The sequence below is a fragment of the Felis catus genome, chromosome A1 (assembly GCF_018350175.1).
Source record: "Felis catus isolate Fca126 chromosome A1, F.catus_Fca126_mat1.0, whole genome shotgun sequence".
Lineage (NCBI taxonomy): Eukaryota > Metazoa > Chordata > Mammalia > Carnivora > Felidae > Felis > Felis catus.
The window spans coordinates 8261587-8273967 of NC_058368.1; the positions used below are offsets into that span (position 1 = coordinate 8261587).

Consider the following 12381-nt stretch of genomic DNA (forward strand, 5'->3'; position numbering starts at 1 on the left):
GGCCGCTGGCTGCCGGGGTCGCCGTCGGCGTGGCTGTCCCTGTCCTGCCTGGCTCTTCTGCGATTGGGCCCGGTGTCTGGCTCCCTCGCGGGGATTGGTCCGCTCGACGTCGCTCCCGTGAGCCCGCCCCCAGAGGCCCCAGGCTAAACCTGGCGCCGCGCAGCCGTCCGCCAGCCCGAGCTGTTTGTAGGGCAGCGCAGAGGTCTCGCTTTAGGGCTCTGCAGTGGAAGAACATTTCTGGGTCTGAACATCGTTTTTCGCAGAAGCACACGGAGATCTGTTGCAAAAGTAACGTGTGTGGGATGCAGTTCCCTGTAGCATCCGGGTCGGCAGGGCAAGTGCCCTAAGAAACGCAGAAAAGGGGGACGGGGTAGGGGGCGCCCGTGCAGGGAAAGAGAGTGCTCCTGGCAAAGGGTCTGAAATGTGGTCTCTGGCCCTTCCTGGCGGTGTGACCTTGGGCAAATTATTTAATCTCTATGAACCTCCTTTCTTTGTCAAGTGGGCATAACAGCCCTACAGGATTGTTCTAATGAACCCTCAACACGTATATACAGCATAGCCTTGGGACAAAGGAGGGACTGTACCAGTGCCTTCCAACAAGCCCGCCAGGACCACACCTGAAGTTAGGTTTATGACTTCTTGTAAGGAGGAGGAATACATAAATGGGGAGCAATGGGGTATTTCAGTAGTAGTGTTAGAATTTGTCATGGGATTTGGGCATAAGTGATGTGTGGGAAGGGTTCAAGAAAGCAAGCCCCCCCCCCATTGGATGCTGTCAGGAAGTGGGGGTAATTCTATGATTGGGTGTCTTAATTCTTAGAAGGAGTGAACATAAGTGGGGGTTAAAGCCATAACTGATAAAGAAGTAGCTTACGGTAGACATTTTTTGTCATTTTTGTGGTTTAGACCATGTTCATGTTCTGTGTTCCAACTAGACTGTGGAAGCGGTCTGGTTTTTGTCTCGACCATGGTCAAAGAATGGCCTTGTCTGATGTTATCCTGTGAAATTGTTTTTATTCCACAGAACATGGTCCAGACGAGCTCATAGCAACATCAAGGTCAGTACCCAGATGTCTGAGCTGCTTTCTCTTCCTCAGTGCTCAATAAATGATAGTGCAATCATGGAATGTTGAGTCAGAAGTCTTAGAATCCTACTTATAACTTTGCTACTGGAGTGCTACTTATAACTTTGGACTTGCCACTTACCTTCTCAACTTCTTCAAATGAGCGTTTTTAAAGCACTTGTTACGCGTCTGAAACAGTAGAGCTTGGCTGTCGGTTGGAAAGAAGGTATACAAAAATGAACAGGACACAGTTTCCTAGGAAGACGGATCTTATTTTAAAACGGCAGGACACTGTACCAAGTGCTGAATTAGGGGCACATTAGAAGTGGGATGGGCAGTGAGAGCAGTCGACTGACCAACGAGTGTTGGTCTGGAAGGGAGAGGTAGAGAGATCTGACCACTTCCCAAGACCACAAGGGAAAAGAAATGAAATAATTAATGAAGAATGCTTTTGAGACTTGTAAAGCATGGCATAATCTTATTCTCACTAAAATAACATCTGTTTTTTTAAGTGTATTTATTTTGAGACAGAGAATGTGTGCATGTGCATGGGGGAAGGGCAGATAGAGAGAGGAAGACAGAGAATCCCAAGCAGGCTCCTCACTGTCAGCGCCGAACCCGATGCAGGGCTCATTCCCACAAGTGGCGAGATCATGACCTGAGTCAAAATCAAGAGTTGGACGCTCAACTGACTGAGCCACCCAGGGGCCGCAATAACATTTATTTTTGTGCTAGGTACATCCACTTTCTAAATGTTTTAGCCGGCTTAGACCCTCTTGTTGAGATAGGAGTAAAATGATCACTTCAGGTGCTTGGCCCCTGTAAAATCAAGAAGGCCAAGGTCATGCCCCAAATCTCAGTATCTTAAAGCAGCAAAGGTTTATTTACCTCTTGATCTACCTGTCCATCGCGTCACTGGAGAGCTTTACTCTCTATCATTTTCACTCACAGACACAGACGAATGGAGCCATCATCTGAATACTATCACTGACATCAAAGCAGAGAAAACAGAATGTGGTGAATCTGACACCAGCTTTTAAAGGTTCCCCCATAGAAATGATACATACCACTTCTGCTCACATTTGACGGGCCAAAACAAGCCACAGGGCCACATGAAAAATTGAAAAAATTGAAAATGAAAAATTTCATGTGCTCAGAAAGAGGAAGAAATATCAGCAAATAGCTCTAATGACCTCCGTGTCGCCAAGGCCATGGTTTCTCACAAAGATCAAGAGAAAGGAAAAGGCATTTAAGAGATGCTCTTTCTTATGGGCAGGAACAGTTAGTATCCAATATACTTGCATGCTTTGGTGTTCCTACTCTTCCACTTGGAGAAAGCCAGGCCTTTTTAATTTACTCTCTGCTGTGTATCTCTATGTGATAATACTCATTATGCAACCTTCCCCTTGCCAAATAATATTAAATGCTTGAGTATGTATTAAAGAGGCCTTAACCAACTATCAATTGGAATCTGTCACTGTACTAGGGGCTGTCGATGCAACAAAGAAAGTTAACACGCCACAGTTAATTAGCAAAGAAACATCCATTTATTTTTTTTTAGGAAAAGATAAAAATATATGAAAGGAGTAAAAATGATTCCAAGCCGAAGTCTCTGGATGTCATCGCAGGCCAGAGATTGTCATTCACCCACTGCTATTGTTACTCCTCACAGGTTCTAATTCAAACCCTCTTCCCTTAAAGACAGAAATCAAAAATAAAGGGTAGGCATGAGAGAGGAGTGCCCATCCACTGGGCATAGTCTCCCTGGCAGTGTTTCTGAAACATGAGTCAACAGGTCCCCAGGAGGACTTTGAATTTTCATGGTTTCAGTTCAGGATCCAGAAATTCTCATGTAAGCATATCCTGAAATTGTACTGCCACTTGATACCACCTGTATTTGTATTTCTGTTTATGGTACATTGGTGCTGAGTAGAAATACTTTAATATATCAGACTAAAAAGAAACGAAGTGGACTAGATATATAAATGAGATGCCCAAGCTAAGTGAAGACAGTATCCTATCATGGTGTTCAAAATGTTTCCAGAGCATTCCAGGAAAAAGTGTAGGGGAATTGAATCATTACCTGACATGTGAATAGACATATCGAACTCAAAAGAACCCATGTTGTACAGGGGCAGTGCCATAGTCAAGTGGCAAAGACAAAACACCATATAGTAGTTACTAGATTTCATTGATGTCAAGAGGAAAGTGGCTTTTTTGCTTCTGATAAAATCAGCAGAGTAAGATGTGATGAAAAGACCTTACTTATACCAATTGCTACTTAGCACGTGATGGTCAACAGTGTGCTGATAAGAGTCTAATTATACAACTCCAAGCACAAATTGTTGAAAGGGAATGTTAATCTGATCATATGACCTTAATCAATAATATGCCAAAACAGACCTTTATCTGTGTGAGAAATTCATAACCTGACTTCAGTCCCTGGCTTTCTTGACCTCTGTTACCTTGAACGCTGTTGAACAAATTCCTTCTCCTTGAAATGTTTTCTCCCTTTGGGGTCCATGACACATCTCTATCTTTCTCCTACTTGAAGAGCTCCTTCACTTCCTCGGTGGGCTTGCTTCCCAAATGGTACTATTCCTCAGGTTCCTTCTCAGCTGTCTTCCTCTCTGGAGTCAATCATATCCTCACTGTGATTCAACTACCAATGCAGCCATCACTTCCAAATCTCAAGCTCACCTGCTACTCTTGAACTTGACACCCAGAACTTCCACCAGAGTATTTAAAAAAGCCACTGCATAGTTTTAAATGTCCCAAACAGATATTCTCTTCTTGTAAATCTTGCAAAGGGACCAAGGATTTCCCTAGCAAATCAGAAATCCTGGCTCTTTCCCTTTAGGGTTTCAAACCAAAGGGAAGGTTATAACCCTTCTGATGGGTTATAACCCTTCTGATCTGCTGGGATGGTCCTACCTAAGTTAAGTGGCCAGGAATATACAATAATGGCCCTCAAGAAGAAATCCACCATCATGACGGCAGTGGTGGTGATGGTGGTGGTGGAGTGAAAGGGCTGGGCTGGTAAGCCAGGTCAACACCAGGGCCCGTCTGGTCTTAAGGGGAAGGTCAGTTGCTCACAAAGTGATGATGTTACATCCTGTCCTGACCCACCATCTTGGACCTTGGGGTTCCTTAAGAGAAATAGTTGATTATCTGTACATGAAAATATTTGTCACTGGAGTTGTAATTGGGAACCCAGTCTCCTATAGTGTGGAGTAACCATCAGTAACCTCTCTCCCTCCAGTCTGTGTAGCACTATCTGCAGTGGGTTAAGCCTCCAACCTTTAGACATGGGAGCTGGACTTCCTGTTTTCTGAACCAGTCTCACAAAAGCAGAAGTGAGAACATTAGGCAGTCAGATCAGACTTCTCAATTTCTTTTCTGAATAACAGAAATAAACAAGATTGACTCATTGGATAAGGTGAGCACTGAAGGGGTCTTACTTTCCGAGGAAGGGAGGGCTCAGGGAATGGTGAATGGACTTCTCATAATCAGGATAGAAGCATAAATTTGCTCTATTTGTGTGGTAACTTAAGTATGGCTTTATTTTCAACCACAGCAAGTGAGATAGGAGGCATGTGAAAGCTCCCAGAACAGGGTCTGACACTTGGTGGGTATTCAGTGATGTTTGGATTTGAATCGAAATCTTGTTTAATGAGACATAAATACTACTGTGTTTGAGAAATTACAGAGAAGAACCTGGTCATGGCTTCAAGTTGGCATTTCCTTTTGTGACTCCAGAGAACAATAGTCATCTTCCTTTCTTAAGAGGATTCCGTCCCATTTACAGTGAGGTTGGTTAGCGGAAGGATTTGGAGTCAGCAGAGTCGGTTAAATGCATGCACATGTGATTCCACAATATAGACCATGTTTATAGGATTAGTCCCCCTCCTTCCGTGTGCAGTTCCTTACCCCAGGCCACCATAGTCTCTTGTCTGCAGTCCTGCCAGTTTCTTACTTGGGTGCTCTGCTTCTACTCTTTATTCTCCAACAACAGCAAAGCATGATCATCTTCGTATAGATGTAGGATCACATCATTCTCTTGCCTGAAACCCTTCCGTGGCTTCCCCATTGTATTCTGAATAAAGGTCAACCTCCTTGCTGTGGCCTGAAAGACCCTAAACAACCCGGCTACTATCCACCACTCACCCCTGAACTCCCTCCCACCATCAGGGTTGCCACACTTCTCCTTTAGGTGTCAACTTGAACGTCACCTTGGAGAAGTCTTTTCTGAGCATCTTGCCAAGCTAGCAAATGTGTTCTCTTCTGCTGTTCTCTAGCTCAACAGCTTCTTGTTTAAGACTTCACATTCTATATTATTTTATTTATTTGTATGTCCCCCCCCCTTTTTTTTTGGTCATCTTTTCCCTGCACTAGAATTGTAAGCACAAAACCATGGCTGACTCGAGCAAGACTGTCCATGTCTACAGTAGTGGTTGGAACTCAATAAATCTTTGTTAAATGGATGAAAGGAGATGATTTTGTCCAGTGCTCCCAAGTTATAGAATTGTATACAAAATCTGCCCTTGTGAACCACAGAGAATAACTATATATATATATATATAGTCCCTATAAGGGACTAAGTTTATGACTACGTGCATTCTCGCTGAATCCCTTAAAAGATGTACGTACCAGAGTATTTAGCAAACAATGGTTACCAACAGTATTCTAACATACTATGTGATAATGGCAGAAATGAAAAGGTTGTATTCATAACACCAGTCTAAAATGTGTAACTTCAAAACTAATTATAATTTTATCTGAAATGTTACTCTTTACCAGAAAAAGAGGGAAAAATGTTCAGTCTCACTAGTAATCAAATAAACATGCATTTGGATAATGATTTAGGTGTCATCTTCCACATTCAAAATAGGCAAAGGTTTTGTTTTTAAGATAAAATTTATTTGGAATGAACACGCTATAGTATACTGCCGGTGAAAAGTCAGTTGGCAAAAGTTTTTTCAGAAAAGTAATTTAACAATATGCACTAAAGTCATTAATGTTTTCGATCCACGTTGTCTTCCCAACAAGTCCTATTGGTAAAATAATAATAGAAAACTTTAGCTACTTGGATTTTTTACAAGGTTGTTTATAATTTGAAAAGTCCTCAGTGTACAACACGATGTAACTATAACTGTTGTATGAGTAAAATAATAGAGGAATAGTGCATATATAATTGCATATTGAGAAAGGCTATTGTACTGTGTTTTCACAGAATATTTAATTACATAAAAGGCTATTATACTGTGTTTTCACAGAATATTTAGTTACATGGAAAATTTTTCATACTGTGGCATTAAGTGAGACAAAGAGCGAATGAAAAGTATATTGCAATTTTCTTAAAAAAGTATGAGTATATGCATGAATGCAGAGAAAAAAGCACCCCCGCCCAATAACAAATGTTGATAGCAATTATCTTTGAGTGATGGGACTACTAACAATTTTTATTGAGTATTGAATACCATAGACAGTATAATTTTCTGTATTCTCCATATTTTTAGCAATGCACATATGTTAATTTATAATCAGAAAAAGTGCTTATCTAAAAAGAAATGGGAGAGGGAAATGATAAAAAAAATACATGCAAAATCATCTATATTTGTTACAAAGCTTGAGGAAAAAAAAAAAAGAAAGAAACCCTTGGAACTTCTCAAAGGTTGATTCTTTTCCAAGTGGCACTACAAGCTTCAAAGTTGAGTCAGCAACCACATGACAAACTGACATCCGTGGCCTGTCCCAGGTGGCCCAAGATAAGACAGGACGGAAGCCAACTCCTGACAAGCAGGCGTTCTTCCTCTAGACAGGTGCCTTGACAACGGAGAAATGACTGTTGTGAAATGAACGGAGGAGCCAGTATGAACTTTTGGATTGTGTGGCCCAGCCTCTTTAAAACCAGGGTCGTGGGGCGCCTGGGTGGCGCAGTCGGTTAAGCGTCCGACTTCAGCCAGGTCACGATCTCGCGGTCTGTGAGTTCGAGCCCCGCGTCGGGCTCTGGGCTGATGGCTCGGAGCCTGGAGCCTGCTTCCGGTTCTGTGTCTCCCTCTCTCTCTGCCCCTCCCCCGTTCATGCTCTGTCTCTCTCTGCCCCAAAAATAAATAAACGTTGAAAAAAAAAAAAAAAAGAAAAGAAAAAAAAAAAATAAAACCAGGGTCACACAACAGTGGAGACTCAACGAACATACAAACCCTCTAGTTTTGAAAGAAGCAGGAAGGAATCATTGTGTTATTCTTCACTTTCTGTGTTTGCTCTTTGATAGCGCTGTGCTCACAAAGATAGGGAAAGGATCCTCCTTGGAATGCCGGCTGCCAATTCTTCCATTATTATTATTATTATTATTATTATTATTATTATTATTACTATTTGTAACAGAAAATGAATGGAGTTTTTAAGGAGAAGTGTAAGAAGGCAGTTAAGAGGTTTAAGAAGGGGTTTTAAGCAGGAGAGTCTCTTACCCATCCCGGTGCCCCAGGAAGGTAAAGTGTACTCTCTTATCTTGCCACTCCTAGGTGGCTCCCATGTCACTCAGCCGCTGCTACTGTGACCTCCAGGTCCTTGCACTCCCTGAGGTTATGAAAACAGGGCACTCACACCACCGTGGCTGACACTGATGGGAGCCGCACCCCTGCGTATCTTTAAATGAAAGGAGACATAACTTGTGTCGCCACGTTCACACCAATTCTGAACCATTGGATTATGGTTTATTTTATTTCTATCCCCTCCCCCCCCCCCCCCCCCGCCCCTCCATAAAGAAAACCTTCAGGTCATCAGAGCAAAATTTGCAAGTATGCAAAACATAACTAAGCAGAACTCTCCATTAATGGTTTTTTTTCTTTTTAAAGAAATCTCTGCTATCCCACTGTGTTCCCTATCTTACTTCTCACCCCAGCCAGACCCTGGTGTCCTCCCTGACTCCTCTCTGATACCTTCTCTCCAGAAGTGTTCATTCAGACCTGCTTACTGTGCTTTATTCATTCAACAGCATGTACTGAGGCAGTTCTGATCTCGGTTCCACTGTGTAAAGAACTTGCGGGTCATTAATCCCGTCCTCAGAGCAAAAAAAGCTGAACAAGCTGAAAATCCATACATTCCCTTGAACCCATCAGTGACTGAGGTCCCAGGGCAGAGCTGCATCCCATGATCTGGAGAGAGAGGCCAGACCAGAGTCACAGCCAAGATCTCCTTACCTGTCCAGAAGGTGCTGCAGCCCCACGCTGGTGGGAACACTTAGATGACAGTTTTGATAAATCGCTGGAGGCTGAGTGTGGACCAGCCTGAGGGTAAGAAACTCCTGGAGTCTGCCTTCTTTTTTGGGGTCTTACCTCTGGGAACCTCACCAGGGTTTTCACGATGAAGAGCCCAGAGTGATCCCCATGTGGCTCTGGCTCAGGAAGGGGAATATTTACCATTCAAAAATATGCCTAGAGCATTCTTGTAACAAAGGCCTACTTGCTAAGGGAAAGGACTGTCCTACCTGGGGAAGGGCATTTCCCTGCCTCCAGCCCCCTCCAGCCTTCCTGTCTCACCTGAGGGAAGGGGGGGGAAAGAGCTAATAAATACTTGTGAAAGTCATAGCCCAGGAAGACAAGCCCACTTAAAGACATATTTAATTATAAGATCACATCCGAACGCTACCCGTTGCCCACACTTTAGCAGTACCTGCAAACCTTGGTGAAATAGCAGCGGGTTGTAACTGAAAGGCACAGGCTCTAGTCACTTGAGGCCTCTGGCACCTGCACCTTCAGAGATTAAAGACAGGTCAACACTCTGGTTACATTAGAATAGAAGCTGAGACTAAGGGGCCGCATACCTCAGGTCCTATTACCTGACATGTCATGTCTGGCTTCCAGCAAAAAATTGCAACGCAAGGTAACAGGCAAGCAAAACCACAGTCCGAGTAGCATCAGCACCAGGTGCCGGTATGGCAGAGATTTGGGAATTATGGGGCAAGCAACTAAAATAGCTATGATAAATATTTTAAGAGCTATTTTGGGAAAAGTGGACAGACAACTTGCAAGAACAGTTGAGTCAGGTAAGCAGCAAGATGGAAACTTTAAGAAAGCAGTAAAAGGAAATGCTAGAGGTAAAACACACTGTAACAGAAACAGAGTGCCTCTGATGGGCCCCGCAGTAGACTGGACGTGGCCAAGAAAAGAACCATTACGCCCGAAGACAGATAAAAATGTCCTCAGTGCCTCTGTGTGCCAGAAGTGTCCTTCTAGAAGTGCCTTCCTGCAAGCGGAGAATTCAGAATACATCCATCCATCTCCCATCTGTCCTATCCTTCCCATCTTTGCTATCTACTACCATCCCCATCCTGACCTTTGCCTCTTTGAAACCTCCCAGATGACTCTTAACACTTTCACATCTGGTCTTCGTACCTTCCAGTACCTGCCCCATTCCAATTAATTCTTGGCACTGTTGCTGGAAAAATCAATCTCACATATAAAACGGGCTGCTTTCTCCCTCCTTTGGTGGTTATAGGTTGCTGTCCAGATTAAGTCTGAATCCCTAAGCGAGACATGCAGCATTGACTTCGACCTCCTTTTATAGCTTCAACTTTTACCAACCCCAACCTAGAATTTTATGCACAGACACACCGAACTCTGGTTCAGTAACTTAATATTCTGACCTGCTAAATTTCTTCCACTAGTGGAATGTCTGTCCCCTTCCCTGTTCTACCTTGCCTAGGCATCTAATGTATCCTTCAGGACACAGTTTTGGAATCAGTGGCCACAGGAAGCCTTCCTTCCCTTCTCCCATAGCATATCAGTTAGGTACATTTTCTGTTTATTATAGCAGTTACCACTCTGTGTCATAACCATCTGTTTTCTTGACTGTTCTGCCCTGGACTAGGCTGTGGTTCTTTAAGGGTATGTGTCATTCTTAATAGGCAATGTTTTCCAGACACCTAGTACTTTGACAAAGGCAACCAGTACATGTTTGATGGATAAATGCATGTATAGATGAATGCAGAAGGTTTACAGTAGGAGAGAAATAGGTAAATACAAGAAACGAAACTACAACAGGCATCTGGCTTAAAAGCTAACTTCTAGGGTGTAATAGTTAGGGTTTGTGGTTACAAAGTTGACTCTGGGTTCACTTAAGCAGAGTTGGAATTTTCTAGAGGGGTATCAGGTAGCTCATGGAATCTAGAAAGGCTGGAGAGTCATGGAAAAGACATAACCAAGAACTTGGCATAGGAATGGCCTGCTGAGAACTGAGGCTGGTGTAGCTGTCTTGGCCCATTTGCTACAGGACTTCTCTACCTGCCAGAGCCACTGCCGAGAGTCACAATTTGGTCGCTTAGTCCCTCTTTCAAGATTCAAAATCTCCACAGGGAGACTCTGACTTGCCGTGCTTGGGTGAGGTGTCTGTGATGTAATTGCTGGGGGTGGGAAAAGGGAATAGCTTCTCTTCAGTTTCAAAGGAATGGTGTTCACATGCTAAGTAGCCAAAGGGGCAAAATGGTGACCGTGCAGATTTTCCCGAAGAGCTATGTGTCAATTTCCTAGGGCTGTCATAACAAAGGACTACAAACTGGATGACTTACAACAACAAAAATTTATTTCCTCACAATTCTAGAAGCTAGAAGTCTGAAATCAAGGTGTCAGCAGGGTTGATTCCTTCCAGAGAGTGCCTTTGTCTTAGCTTCTGGTGCTTACTGGAAATCCTTGGCATTGTGGCTTCCAGACGTATCACTGCAAGAACATCAAGCGGTGTTTTCCCTGTGTTTCTGTGCCTCTTCTTATAAGGACACCAGCCGTATTGGATTAGGGGGGCACCTACTCCAACATGACCTCCGCGGTGACCCTATTTCCAAATAAGGTTCCATTCTGAGGTACTGGGAGTTAGGACTTCAACATGCCTTTTTGGAAGACGCAGTTCAACCATAACGTCCTACACCTTCTACATCAATGTTTTCCTTCTATCCCATGGTTTCCCAAGAGCAGTGAAGGGGGAGTCTTCTGCCCCAAGTGTAGACAGGGGGTACAATGTGAAGGATGTAAAGATATAATAAAAATGACTAAAAGATGGTTGCTTTTTGTTCTCGACTTGGGCCAGGGGTTCTAAACAACATCAGTGATAAAATACTTTTCTCTCCCACATCTGTGTGTTGGTTCTAAATAATTTCAGTATGTGGTAAAACTATGTCCACAAATTCTTCAATATGCCTCCCTTTGACCTGTGGAGCCCACTTCTTCTTTCCTGAATGTGGGCTGGACTTAATATTTTTGTTTGGTTCATCCATAGTGTATTTACAGAGTTTGAAATCTATCTTTAAATGGAAATTTATTCTTTTTTTTTGATAGTTTTATTTTTTATTTTTTAATTTTTTTTATACATAATTTATTGTCAAGTTAGCTAACATACAGTGTATACAGTGTGCTCTTGGTTTTGAGGGTAGATTCCCATGATTGATCACTCACACACAACACCCAGTGTCATCCCAACAAATGCCCTCCTCAATGCCCAACACCCATCTTCTCTCTCCCTTGCCCCTCTTCCCCATCAACCCTCAGTTTGTTCTCAGTATTTAAGAGTCTCTTATGGTTTGCCTCCCTCTCTGTTTGAAACTATTTTTCCCCATGGTCTTCTGTTAAGTTTCTCAAGTTCCATATATGAGTGAAAACATATGATGTCTGTCTTTCTCTGACTGACTTATTTCACTTAGCATAATACCCTCCAGTTCCATCCATGTTGTTGCAAATGGCAAGATTTCCTTCTTTCTCATTGTCAAGTAGTATTCCATTGTATATATAAACCACATCTTGTTTATCCATTCATCAGTTGATGGACATTTAGGCTCTTTCCATAATTTGGCTATTGTTGAAAGCACTGCTATAAACATTGGGGTACATGTGCCCCTATGAATCAGCACTCCTGTATCCTTTGGGTAAATTCCTAGCAGTGCAATTTCTGGGTCATAGGGTAGTTCTATTTTTAATTTTTTGAGGAACCTCAACACTGTTTTCCAGAGTGGCTGCCCCAGTTTGCATTCCCCCCAACAGTGCAAGAGGGTTCCTGTTTCTCCACATCCATGTCAGCATCTGTTCTTTCCTGAGTTGTTAATTTTAGCCCCTCTTACCAGTGTGAGGTGGTATCTCAACGTGGTTTTGATTTGTATTTCCCTGATGATGAGGGACGTTGAGCATCTTTTCATGTGTCTGTTGGCCATCTGGATGTTTTCTTTGGAAAAGTGTCTATTCATGTTTTCTGGCCATTTCTTCACTGGATTATTTGTTTTTTGGGTGTTGGGTTTGGTAAGTTCTTTATAGATTTTGGATGCTAATCCTTTATC

General features: G+C 42.9%; 1 long non-coding RNA gene across 2 annotated transcripts in view; it reads left to right on the forward strand.

Moving 5' to 3' along the window:
• The first annotated feature begins 55 nt into the window (after positions 1-55).
• The window catches only part of LOC123382549, a 47646-nt gene continuing 35320 nt past the window's right edge, over positions 56-12381 (forward strand). The window contains exons 1-3 of one of the 2 annotated variants that reach the window (XR_006591086.1): positions 56-288; positions 1025-1058; positions 2016-4503. This is a non-coding gene — a long non-coding RNA (uncharacterized LOC123382549). Of the gene's footprint in view, positions 1059-2015; positions 4504-12381 lie in introns of both variants that reach the window. The other variant, XR_006591074.1, reaches the window with a different exon arrangement.